This window comes from Zalophus californianus, chromosome 4, assembly GCF_009762305.2.
Source record: "Zalophus californianus isolate mZalCal1 chromosome 4, mZalCal1.pri.v2, whole genome shotgun sequence".
In the NCBI taxonomy this organism is placed as follows: Eukaryota; Metazoa; Chordata; class Mammalia; order Carnivora; family Otariidae; genus Zalophus; species Zalophus californianus.
Genome location: NC_045598.1, coordinates 133,407,246 through 133,421,859, shown reverse-complemented (window position 1 = coordinate 133,421,859; position 14,614 = coordinate 133,407,246).

Here is a 14,614-nt window from a genome sequence, read left to right as displayed (position 1 = left end):
GTGCTACCTGCAGTTCTTTTTCTGTTTAGCTGCAGAAATGAGGACATTTCTCAAGCTACTCAGACCACATGGTCAGCAACATTCTATAAATGAAATATTACGGTAATGCTTAGTGATTTGTTTTCTGAACTTCAAACTCTGTATCAGAAGAATTTTGCAAAGGATAATTCCATAAATCCTACTCCTACTCAAGGCTATGGAAATGCAGAGTCCAAAATCAAACTTGTTAATAGGGCCTTGGGAATTGCAGAAGTATGAGGTAGGTCAAGGCAACTCAAATCACTTAACTCACCAAATGTACTTTAAATACTTAATAGTAAAGGGGCACCTGGGTGGCTCAGTTTGTTGCACGTCCAACTTTTTGTTTTGGATTAGGTCATAATCTCATGGGTCATGGGACTGAGTCCTGCATCCAGCCCGATGTTGGGCTCCACACTTAGTGGGGAGTCTGCTTGAAGATTTTCTCCCTCTGCCTCTACGTAGCCCCACTTTGTCTCTGTCTCTCTCTCAAATAAATAAATAAATCTTAAAGAAAAAAACCTTAATAGTAAAAATGTAGCAAGTCTCTGTAATTGCAGTGTTCTGGAGAAATGCACAGTGAGTGAAAGTGAAAAGAAAGTTACCCATAAATATGATAGCATTTTTAAAACAGGGTAGGAAGATGGAAGGAATTTCGTGCATGTCCTGATTTTATAAACACTGCCCACAGAGCTAAAAATATTTAGTTAAGACAATGTAACTAGTCAGGGACAGGTTAGAAACTAGAATCCACGTGTCCTTTTTGCCAGTCCAGTTCTCATTGGCTAGTTCAGTCTCTATAGGTTACTCAACGTAATACAAAATGGCCCTGGACAAAAGAAAGAGGTAATCAGTACATTGTGGGTCATTCAACAGTATGTTTTAAAAGAGCTCACACTCAGTTGCTATAGTTTCCAGAACCTGATGCATTTGCCATTTTCTATAGTTAAACAATAATGAACACTAACCCTTTTATAAATAAGCCATAACTCATTTTAACAAATAATGTCGGTTCTAGAATAGTAAAAAAATGTTGTGGAAATAAGTACAGCTTTCTTTCTGGAGTAATTTGAGTTGGTCATATCCTAGTTTATCATAAATAGACTATAATATAATGGCTAAAGCCAGCACTTGGGAGGGTACAGTTGGGGGCAGGGGGAGAACCTGTCCTTTGACCAAGGTATTTTACCTCTTGAAACCACTATTTCTTTTTCCTGTAAATTAGGGACAATAATATAAGAAAAACTGTAAGTATAGGATGATATTCTCTATGTAAAGCTCTTTAGGCTTGTGATCTGGTTCACAGTAAGCTCTCAATAAATGAAAAATATTATTATCAGTATTACTTCCACCAATAATGGCAGAAGTAGTAGTACTTGAAGTATCCTATCTCTGGAGAGTGCTGGTACACAACAGAAGTAGATAAGAGATTTAAGAGACCTTTAAAAGTGCATTTTAGGGGCACCTGGGTGGCTCAGTCCTTAAACTTCTGCCTTCGGCTCAGGTCCTAATCCCAGGGTCCTGGGATCAAGCCCCGCATCAGGCTCCCTTCTCAGCAGGAAGCCTGCTTCTCCCTCTCCCACTCCCCCTGCTTGTGTTCCCTCTCTCGCTGTCTCTCTCTGTCAAATAAATAAATAAAATCTTTAAAAAAATAAAAAATAAATTAAAATGCATTTTAGATCATTAAAAATATATAATTCATATTCTGAGAAACATTTTGAAAAACTTATTTCATAATGTTTCCTTTCAGACTTTAGTCCCTTTGGAAGGCAAATAATCTCGTCCTTTTCCTTATAACCAGAGTAAATCATCAGAGATTTAATTCCATGTGAATAGTTTAAGATAATATAACCTAAATAAACAAATGACTCCCTATAACCTAAAGAAGAGCTAAAGGCATCATAACCATGAAAGCAAATAATTCATTGTCTTTATGTTCCTCCTAGGCAGCTTATTTCACCCTTGTGTTTAAAATTACATCTGAAACATGATTTCACCATTGCAGATTTATGGGATTTTTCAAGTGGTTAATGGTATTCAGATATATGCATTCTACCATGTAAATATAAATGCAGCCAATAACCAGTTTGATTAATATCTCATCAATTTTAATATCTGGATAAAAAAACAAGTCAGGAGGGTATACTGGGACCTTTATAACATGGACTAAAATATATTCTGTTTCCATACTTTTAAAAAATTTTCTAATTTGCAAGATCATAATAAGGTGCGTAGATTAGATAATAATGTAGTATCAATGTTGCTTCCCTGATTTTGAAAATTATTTAGGGGCAAAGGGCATCATGTCTGCAACTAACTCTAGAAAAGAGCAAAAAAAATCTACACTATAGAATGTGAGGGATAAAGCAAACAATAAAATGTTAATGTGCAGGCTCTAGGTGATGGGAATATGAGAATTCTTTGCATTCTTCTTGCAGTTTTTCTTTAAATCTGAAATTATTTTAAAGTAAAAAGTTAAACAAGGCTAATTTGCACCAATGGTCTTGGTAGGTTTTTACCATGAAGACAAAGAGAAGAGGACTCAATGAAAGTAAAGGAATAAATCAGGGACCAGGAGCAATGGGGACGTAAGTAATCCAGAAGGTCTTGAATAGTGGGTGCAGTGTAATAGGGCACTGTTGTCCTGTGGAAAGTTAAGTCAGGATGTTATAACCAGGGAATTGAGAGGAATAGACTGTATTTTAGAAAGATTACACTAGCAGAAGTGTGACCCATTCAAGATGGGAATCAGAAAAACCAGTTAGTAATTAGCATAATGATGTAAAGAGTGAGTACAAGGGTCTGAATTAGGGTGGATGCTGTATGGATGAAAAAGCAAGTATGATAAAATGTGGTAGTACGGAGCACAAGTTCTGGTTTCAAATCCCAGGCTGCACTTCCTAGCTATGTCATCTTCAGTGAGTTACTTAACCTTCCTGAGATTTAATTTTCCTCATCCACAAGATGGACAAAATAGGAATATATCCCTCACAGAGTCATTAAGATTAACAAAAGAGATTAATAAATACAAAATGCTTAGGGCAATTTTGTGGCACATAGAAAGGACCCAATAAATTAAAGGACTCAATAAATTTAAGGAGTCCTTAAATTGAAGGACTAACAAAAGAACACACCTAAAAAAAAAATCTTATCATAGGCGTTATCAAGATCTACCTGTTAATTAGTTGTGTTTTTAGCCTCAGAGACTGACAGTTCCATTTACTTCATGCCCAGGCTTCTCAACCTTGGTATTACAGGATACCAATCATCCTAGCTTCTACCCACTAGATACCAGTAGTTGACCCCCCAGTTATGAGAATCAAAATGTATCCAGATATTGCCAAATGACCGCTGGGGGAAAGAATCGCCCCCTGAGTGAGAACCAGTGACCTAGATGATGAGCAAAGGAGGAGAAGGAGCAGGTTTAGCACAAGACACCAGCAACAGGGTCCTCCACTGAGGTCAGCATACAGAGTGTTGGTTTAGGGAAGCATTACTACCCAGAACTTTCTTTCCATTTCAGCTGTCCCAGCAAGACTCTACTAGGGAGTCTACCAGGAAACCACAGCTACGGACAAAAAGGGTGCTGTTGATGAATTGTCATAGAAGTAACATGTTTTAAAGGATGTTTAAAAATGTAGAAAGTAAAGAAGGCAGATTACAAAATGGTGTTTTTTAATTTACATATATATATTTATAATTTATATATATACACACACACATATACACATATACATATAGGCATAGTAAAAAAGGGTAAGATACATATAATGAAATGTTAATTGTTGTTCTTGCTGGATAATTTTATTAATTTTTTCCCTATGCCAAAATTCTGGCTTCACTCTAAGAAATGAGGAGGAAAATCTATAATAGATGTCATTTTTAAGCTGAAAAATAAATGGAATTTTAAGATATTAGAGCATTTTTTCATATAGTGAAAGGTTAAAGAAATTCTTATGTTTTAAAGTAGCAAACATTCGAAAGGGGTAGAGGCAGGATTACATCTTAATGACTCTTACAGAAAAAAACGTTGACTTTATAAGCCATGACAATTTCAACATTTGGAAAGATAAAACTAGAATAAAGCTTTGTTGCATTGTTTGCAATAGATTTAATGACATGACAAGTTTTATATAAAGTCAGTAAGCCTTAGCCATAGAAGAATCAATATTTATGACACAGTCCCTATCTTGCTATTTAATCTTTGTGGTGTCACCTTGGGGATGCTATATCAGATTGTCTAAGCATTTGACAAATTTCTCAGAAGGTTGGGCTGACATTTTTTGGTATTTTGGAGAAAGAGGAATAACCATTTCTTTTCATTTTCTTTGTTTTCCCCAAAGGAACTAAAGAACTGGAAGTTACAGCTGATTTTCAAAGGACAGAACCAAAAAATAAAAATAACCCCACCTAAGCAAGGATTGGTTAGCCGTAGTAAAAACGAAGGGTTCTTAAATATTTACATCAGTTATTTCACCAAATATTCTAATAACATTCTCATTGGAGACTCTGTTAATCAGACCTTCCTTAAAGTTTTGAGATTGCTCATCATTAGCTACATGACTTTGGGCAAATACCTTAACTTCCCCACATCTCATGTTCCCCATCTGTAATAAAGGGACAGAATTGATCCCCCACGGATAGGTTATTGTAAGGATCAAATGAGACAATTCATGTAAAACACTCATCAACCCTACTAATTATTATCATTACCATCATTATCTCATCCAGAAAAATCATTCATCATATCTAAAAAAAACCCAACTTGTTGAGGAAGAGGCTATTATTAAGAAGGCTGCTAAAGAGAAGGAATGATACTAAGATGCAGATGCCCATGGAAGTAATTGCCCCTGGAGAGTGGCAGCAACTCTCATCATGCCCAAAGACTGTCTGAAGCAGGACAAGAGGCCACCATAAAGCCAACTTTTTTTTTTTTTTTTTTTTGGCAGCAGTAAATAAGCCTCTAGGTAATCCTCTCCATCCTTTACTTTCCTCATGATTCTGAGGGAGGCCGGGTAGAAAGGAGAATGCTATTAACTCAATGATGCTCACACTGGTACACCATGCTTGTAGTAGCATCAAGATCTTTGAATGACCTCCAGTGCCTTGAACCATATGCTCTTCCTCTCCCACAGTCCATGGCTACAATTTCACCCAGCCTGGACCCCATAATTATTCATCTTATCCACCCATTCACTACCAACTTAAAATGTTTCGTACTTCAGAGTCTTTCCTCTTCCCTGGTCCCCAGTTTCTTCAGTCTTTTCTAGGACTGACAAGTATTAGTTTATTCATGTTTACTTGCTCATTTGATAAATATTTACCTAAAACTTAGTAGGAGTTGGTGTGTACTAGATGCCAGGGGTAAAAGTGACCATCGGTAAAAGCACATATTTCTTTCAAACCTTATGGACTTTCAGAGAAAATCAGACATTAAATAAGTAATTATAAGCATGTTTATCTGTCAGTGTAGATTCATTGTTCATCTAGTTTTCTTTAAGGTAGCTGGAAAGGCATGGCTTTGAAGTAGGTGAAGTTGGAACGAAATCTTGGTTCTGCCATGAGCTTGCAATGTGAACTTGGCATATATATTACATTTTTTATCTTTAGTTTTCTCATTTTTAGAGTGGAGATGAAATACCTTTCTCATGAGATTTCTGTAAACCTTAAATAAGGTAGTGCAGGTGAGAAGCTGTAGTAAAATAAAAAATTGGTCTGGTTCCTTTGTTTCCAAGGAATGAAATCCTTGAGATTTCCAGAGTAATGGGAGTGTCTTCATTATCTAATGAGATGACTCAGAGTGGGCCCCTAGAAAACTTCAGGACAGGGCTGGTCACCAGAAAAACCAACTACATGATTAGACGTTTGGGATTTTCCAAAGAGGGGAAGAGGACTGGAGACAGAGCTTAATCGCTTGGCCAATGATTTATTCGGTCATGGCTACATAATGAATCCTCAATAAAAACTATGAACACAGGAGCTCAGTGGGGCTTGCTGGTTGATGAATGCACTATGCCTGGCGGGTAACATACTCCTCAAGGAGAGGGCACCATAAGCTTTGCATTCCTTCTCATACTTCATCCCATGTGTCTCTTTATTTGACTAGTACCACTGATTTGCATTCTCTGTGATGAAACTGAGTTCTGTGAGTCATTCTATTGAATATGAGAGGGTTGTGGGAACCTCCACATTTATAACCAGTCATTTGAAAGTGCAGGTGGCCTGTGGACTCCCAGGTGTGGCTAGTGTCTGAGGTAAGGCAGTCTTGTCTGAGGTAGGGCAGCCCCTTAACTTGTGGGGTCTGTACTAGCCCAGGTGGTTAGTGCCAGAATGAATTGAATTGCACACTCACTTAGGGTTGACATGAATCAGTACCTAGGCACATGATTGGTCCTTAGTAAATGCCAATTACCTTATGACATCACTCCAATTCTATCATGCCCACCTCTAACCTTATTTCCATTATCTTTTATCTCAGATGGCTACTTGGAGAGTTTCAAACATTATATCCATAAAAAACATACTTTTGAGCATAACATTTTAGTGCATGAACCAAAACAAGGCCACAGATGGACAGAATGCTAGGAGACAATGCATCTGTTTTAAACTATTAGAAGTGCCAAAAGAAGCTTAAAGGCTAGGAACCCGTGGAACATTTTGTGATTTTTTTTCATTGACTGTTTGATGTTGAGAAAATCTGCAGTGTCAACTGTATCCTTCTTATAAATTCAACTGTAGTTCTTCAAATACTGCATATTGGCCCATAATCAAAGTATGGCTTTCCCAGAGCCAATGTTAACTACAATGGCTAATATGGTCAGCGACAAATAAATCTTCCCAACTGAAACTGTGTATTTATGGTTAACAGTTTAATCTTTTTAGGAGTCTTTGGCATTGTTTATCTTCAACACTGCCAATATACACACAACCGATCACTTCAAAGACTATCCTACTGCTGTTTCAGCAGCAGATGAACTGTAAATATATAAACGTCAATGTAAAGACCAAAATAAAATTGTGTTCGCATTTTTTTTTTAAATAAGATCACTTCAGGCTTAGAAGACAACTTCAATCTCTAGAAACCTGTTCACAATTATTTTCCCTTAGGGGCTATTATGATTTAGAAGATGTAGGGGTTAAAGTGGGAGTTAGGAACTGCCAGTTCTCATGCTGATTCAGCTGGGATCCCCTGGATGAACCTCATTCAAGCTCCTTCTTTTCCCTGGTTGTCTCAGAAAGTGGAATCAGTGATCACAACACACCATGCTGGGACATTTTGAGAATAAACAGTCAACTCTAAGATAGCAATGGCTAATACATTTGACAAATAACCCAAGTGTGTTACCTTAAAGATACTTTTAGATAGATATATTTCTCTTCATTCTCCCACCTGATCCTTTAACAAATATAAATGTTAGGTGATTCAGTATTTACTTCTTTTGCCTACTTAGTCCTAGAGTTGATAGCAATAAAAAGTTCAATGACTAAGAGACAGATACAACAGATAAAATAAATAAATTAAAATAATCCAGGAAGTGGTAGCTCTTAAATAGTTAAAAATGTACTTAATTCAGTACCTCCTCTTTCTTTCCCTCCAAGGACAGGGAGCCCACAGCTCACTTTCAGGCTTTTATCACCTATCATCATCTGGGGCTGGAAACCTTTGTAAACAATAGCTTCCCACCTCTTCTGTACCTCTTCAACTCCTGTTCAGGCCTCTCCATCTTAACCACAATTTTCCTTCATTTCCACAGAACCCATTTTTCCTAATGATCTCTAACCCCTCAAAATTCTGTGTCCTCAAATCAAGGCTCCAATTCTCCCTTTGCATCTCTCTCTATGAAAGCTGAGCCTCCAAGTCAGAAATTTCGATGAAACAGTAACTACCAGACATTCCCAATACTCTGTGTCTTTTGTTGTTTCCACCAGTCTCCTTGCCAGGCTGCACAATTTCACCAAGTGTGAAGATTTTCTACAGGGCTAATCAATAATAACAAAGGCTGCTGAGAGGTGGAGGGAGAAGAAAATAAAGAAAAAAAAAACATCCTTGGGATTTATTTTATTTGACAGTCACTTTATAGTGCTTACTATGCTAAACACTGTTCTAAGTGTTTTACAAATATTGTTTGATTTAATCCTCAAAACAGTTCTCTGAAATAGGTCCTATTATAATAGTTTTCTATTTTACAATGAGGAAACTGCAACACAGAGATTAAGAAACTTGCTCAAGATACAACAGAAAGTGACGGTGAAAAGACAAGCTGATCCAGAACCTATACTATTAAATACTAATCTATAATGCTTCTCCTTTGATATCAGGCAGTTATTTGTAAACTTTTTCTTTTTTTCCATAGAGAAATTTCAACAGAGTGGAAGTAGGCAGAGTCTAATTGTAAAAGGGAAATATATGCAACATTAAAGACTTATGTTAATATCTTATGTTAATACATTTCTTGCTGAATGGAAGGAGATGCATTAAAAGAAGAGCTCTTTTTTTTTGGCTATGGAATGCTATGTCCTATAAATAGAAATGGACATTGCAAGGAGACAGCGAAAATTGTTGGAGTGAGATTTCAGAAAAAGTGAAGGCATATGTGAAAGTGATTGAATCTAGATAGAGGAGGATGTGAGACATTATTTATTCAGCACCCGAGGAAAAGGGCTTTCTGCTATTCTTGAGAGTTAGAGATGTAAACAAGTTGTTTATACTGGGAAAAGTGAAGAGGAGTCCACTCAATGAAGATGAGTAATAGTATCACAAAGCCAGAAAAGTCTCCATATGATTAGAACGAATAAAATTACAACAGTCAGTTTAGTTCAATCTCACAACTCCTTCCAAAAACATTCCTCAGCCTAAGTATAGAATTGAGAATCTCTCCGGGATTTAACACTTCTAAAATATTGATAAATTTTATTTCATAATAAAAGTTTCTTGGGGTAAACCAAATGAAGATAACTGTTGTACACACTTTGGAACAGTAAAAATAAAAATCTAACATAGAGTCTTACCAATATATACTTAAAAAAAAAAAACCCTAGGAACTCAAGTGCATAGCAGCTCATTTGCATATTAAAAGGCAGAGTTCTTATGACTGGTTAATGCAATAACTTTGACTTTTACTTAAAAATCCATTTATCTGGGCCCTATGTAACAAATACTAATTAGAATTATTTTGACTTTAGATTACTTAACTTTTAGATTAGCTAGTTAAATTAATCCAGTAAACTAATATTTCTAAATGTCTTTTAACAACTTAGGTGTTAAAAAAAAATACATTTCTTCTGATGAGATTCACAGCTGGAAGTTCATTTCCTCCACTTAACATGCTTTGTAATGCAACATGGCAACTCTTTCAGTCTTTGGAGCTAAATCTTCACTTCTGTAAATTTGCCATTTTGGGGAATCACACAGGTGAATATGAGATGCTCTCAGGGACAGTCTTTTAAGCCAAATAAAATTGAGACCCTTTTAGCTGCAAGTTTTTTTCAGCTGCCACATATTATGAAAATTATGTCCGTTAAATCAGTCCTGGCCCATAGCCAAGAGAAGACATAATCATGGATTTATTTGTGTGTTGTATATTTGTATTATTTGTATATTGCTCATAATAAATGACAAGAAGAGGCTGTTGCTATCTCTTATTTACTAACAATCTTATCTCTTATTTACTAACAATCTAGAGTTTTCTTGGCCATCTGTAATCAAGACTCATGTCTTTAAAAATTCAACAGATATAATCAAATGCTTGCTGAAATGGCTCAGGCACTTTAACCACAGCACATAAATATTGAAAAGAGCTAAAAAGTCAGAGAGAAAATGTCTTTCCCACTTACTGTCAGATGAACTCTTTGGGAACTCTGTGTAGCCTGTTAAAATTTAATGAGTTTAGAGAATGTGTTGATCTGGTAGCTGGGTTGAACAGGGGCCTAGTGCATAAAAGTCACCTGACATAAGATGAAAAATATTCCCAAATGTGAGCCAATAGTGAGGATTACCAAATTCCCTTAGTTGAGAACTATAGTTTTGAACTTCATAATCAGAAATCAATCTTTTAAAATGCTGGGCTTTTTTAAAATAGTAGTTTTCAAAAAGTCTGCTGACAATGTATTTGGATGGAGTGAGCCTTTACAACATAAGACAGATGTACTAACAAAGATAGGATTTATAGCACATTTAGTTAAATTAAATCTCTCCATGAATCAACCCTCTTATCTGTATAGTGCTCTGTTTATACAGCATCTCTGTGTAAACAAACTAACACGATTGCAAGTTTCTCAATTATAGGCCAAAATATTTCACTAAATTAAATTTGTCACTGTGGTTATAAATGTTTATGTGCAAACAAGTTCTTTCGGTTTATTTTATCATAATATAAGATGAATTTTGTTTGTGCCTGGGAATCATTTATGGCAAAAAAAAAAGTGATGCAGTTGATTCTTGTTTCTCATGGTAGTTATAGTCTGTTAACTTGCTGCAAACACTGAATTGTGAATACTGAACCATTGCAACTAGGGCAATACAGGATTAGAATTAATCCCACCAGCCTCTGATCATAACATTTTCATTAACCAATTAATACATCACCTTGTTTTATGTGTATTTCTGTATAAAGACACCTTATTTAATATGTATTGTTGATTGACTAACATTGAACTCACAGCCAACAGCACTATAACTCATGACTGAACAAAGTTCTTGTTTGATATTGTAAAACTAATAGTTCTATAGTCACGTGATGGCATGTTGAAGCATAGTTAACAATGAAGGCCTTGTAGACTCTTTCAGCTTTCCTTATCTACTAAAGCTACTAAAACTATACTTTAAATATATTGCTAAAGAAATGTCAAGTTCTAAGAAACAAGTTGTGATAGTCCTCTTTCCTCTGAAACTGCAAGAAGCAACTTTTCTCACAATAAATTAACATTAGCTGTACTTTCTCAGAGAAAAACTCAGACCAAATTAGTTCACGTTTCTCAAAACATGACATAACTCCGCATGTTGATGACCTCTTATTTGTTTTTATTAACTTTAATACTTGACATGATAAATTGACATATCTATCTTTAACATTACATTTGTGAGTCTTGTTCTTGTGATATTTTAGCTGAGCAGGCATAATATACACATTTAAGGTGGTGTATGGTTGCAAAATCTACTCTACAACGTATCTCAGATGCTGAATTTTTCAGGGAGAAAAAAAGATAGATTTTTCACTTGAGAGTCTTTCCTCTTTCAGTTACCTCTACACAATGGAACTACTATCTTTGTTAAGGAATAGAATTTGCTAGTACAAAATTGAATCATAGTCATTTCACTTAGTTATTAATTCATTTAAGTATTTAATCACAGTCATTTCTTAGTCATTTCATTCAGGTGTTTAATTTATTACAAAGAAGGAACATGTGACTAAAAGTATTACTGCCCTGGTTGTTATATGTAAGTGATGAATCACTAAATTTTACTACTGAAACTAATATTACATTGTATGTTAATTAACTAAAATTTAGATAAAAGCTTGAAATATTTTTAAAAAATTACTGCTAAATACCACCCCAAAGTGACCAGACGCTTATTTCTGAGAATGCTTTAAAATGGGTATTGTTACACCCAAATGAAACAATCATCTTTCACTGCAATGTAAGAATCATTTGACAAGCTTATTTCAACAAAATGTCAGGCTGACCCTCCACTGAGATCTGTGGCTTTAAGAGAAAAGGAGAAACGTAACTGGCTTCCATTTCAACTAATAAAGTCTAGGCAGGATAGGGAGGACAGGCACTGGAGTAAATTTTGAATGCACTATTCAAAACTGTCTCAAAATGCATGTCAAATCTACTCCAGGTAGGGCCTACAATGCTTATTTAATCCCGTGTTCACTTTATGGTGTCTAACTTGATATTATCTTGAGATATTTTCACCAGTTGAGCAGTCATTTAATTTGAAAATTACTTAACAGCTGTCTTTCAGCAGAATTGTATTTCAATTAAAAAGGCACTACATATTTTTTTTTTAACTTGCTGATTGGAAGTGGCATCATTCATTCCCCTCTAAGATCTTCCAGAGTAGGGATAGATTTCTTATGTCCATCATGTAGCTTACAGAGCTCTCAGTTATAAAAGTGAGTCTAAAGAAATTACAGAATCAACAAACATAGTTTTGCCATTTGGGATTTTCATAATTGGAAAGACGTGTAGAATGATGACAGTATGCTGTAACTTTGAATCATCTTCTTATACATTGATTCTAACACCTTTCAATATGTTATGTAAATTTGATAAATCTTATCTTTGCTTTCTCTTTTCCAGGTATATAATCTTATCTTTGCTTTCTCTTTTCCAGGTATATTATTTTACAATCATAGCTGTCAAAAAGCTAATTGAAAATGACAGACAATTCGTATATAAAGTTTAGAAAAATCATTCTCCTGTGTTTTAGAGTTAATACAGAAAGGATAAGTTGACCCATCAGCTTTTTAATGTTGTAAAACTTGGAAAACCCACTTCTTTTTTTCCAGCCTGATAAAATAAAAACGTAATTATACTATCTACAGAGGAATATCATATACGTGGCCTTTAGAAAGTCATGGAGGTGGTAGAAAGGAAATATCTGTTCACAAATATTTTATTGCACAATCTACATGCTAGTCCATCATGGCAAGATTTTTACCTTTGGCCCTAGAAATGAGAGTAGCCAAAGAACAGAAATAGGAAAAAAAAAACAGGAAAACCTTTTCTGGGTAGTATCTAGATTGCTGATTCAAAAAGCTATGTTGTGTTATATATATATATTTTTTTAAGATTTTATTTATTTTAGAGAGAGAGAGAGCAGAGGGAGGAGCAGAGAAAGAGGGGATGAGCCAACTCCTTGGAGCATGGAGCCCAGTGCAGGGATGGATCCCACAACCCTGGAGATTATGACCTGAGCCAAACCCAAGAGTCAGACACTTAACTGACTGAGCCACCCGGGCACCTCTATGTTGTAATAGATTCTTTTTTTTTTTTTTTTTTTGAAGCCGGCCTTGTACTGTATCACTTCACTATATATCACTCAACATAAAGCATGAGTGTAGAAAAATATCTGATACAAATCTACATATTATAACATTTGTACGGGAGGCAACAAGAGAGATGTATAGGTACATTGTGTTTGTCCTCATACTTTGTCTCCACTAGTAGTTTTCAAAAGGCAAGATTGAAGATGCCTATAGGAGTAGTGAATGTTCCAGCCCTTTATTGCTTTCAATCCATTTATGGACAAAGCCAGTGCTCATGGACTTTCACTAAACCAAGAATACAGTTTTCTGAACTCACTCCTTCACTATGTTTGATATAGTTGAAATCTGTTTTTCTTCAAAGGTTGTTTAACAGGTCCGCCAAGTCACAGGCAAAACTCCCACTTCTGACAGGGTTCCTGCCTTCGGATTTTGGCTTCTGTTCCAATCTTTCAGCATAGGACTACTGGGAGGGAATATCTCAGAAAACTTCAGAAAACCACAAAAGTCTTACTAGAAACCCTTGCCTTCCATCTACTTCTGAGATTAAGAATCATAGAAATAGACTGACAATGAGAACAAAGTGAAGCCATCAAACAGCAAAACTGGTCAATGTATGATAATTTATAATTTATGCATAGATTTTTATCATATCTAATGGTAACTATAAAGAACACATTGTGAGAAAAGTTTTCAGGAGGGAATGAATCTGTAGAACTTGACTACTTGCCAAGGTATTACGAAGATAAATTATTGACTAAAAAGAACAGAACTAATAGAATCCATTTGGCTTTGTTTAAATACTTTTCCTCCTGATATATTGTCTTCCAAACTGGAAATAAAAATCTCTAAAAATGTAGATAAAATTTAACTTCTGGGTGAGGTGTACTTAATTTAGACGTACCTTAGCTTTTACCCAAAAATGTTAATCTGTTCTTTTCATCTGATCCTGCCATGTACACATTGGTCAAGTAAAAGAGGAAAGATATGCCTGAATATGATATTCAGGAAATAACTTGACCCATTAATATACTTGCATCTTTTAAGGTTTTCTTGGTGTATAATGACTTGTTGCAATTTTTAAGCTAATGTCCTCTGATTGGTAAAAACCACTATTGTGAATCTCACTTTCTGTTATTCCTTGATTAAAACCTATGCAGGCGGGGTGCCTGGGTGGTTAACTGACCAACTCATGATTTTGGCTCAGGTCATGATCTCAGGGTTGTGAGACTGAACTCCACACTCAGCATGAAGTCTGCTTGAGATTCCCTCTCCCTCTGCCCCTCCTGTCCCTGCCCTGCTTGTGTGCATTCTCTCTCTCAAATAAATACATTTAAAAAAATCTTTTTTAAAAAGTATGTTTTTTGGGGGGTGCCTGGGTGGCTCGGTCAGTTAAGCGTCTGCCTTCGGCTCAGGTCATGATCCTGGAGTCCCAGGATTGAGTCCTGCATCAGGCTCCCTGCTCAGTGGGGAGTCTGCTTCTCCCTCTGACCCTCCCCTCCTCATGCTTTCTCTCTCTCACTCTCTCAAATAAATAAAATCTTTTTTAAGTATCTTTTTTAACTTATTAATGAAAAAGAAATATAAAGCATCTTTTAAACTTT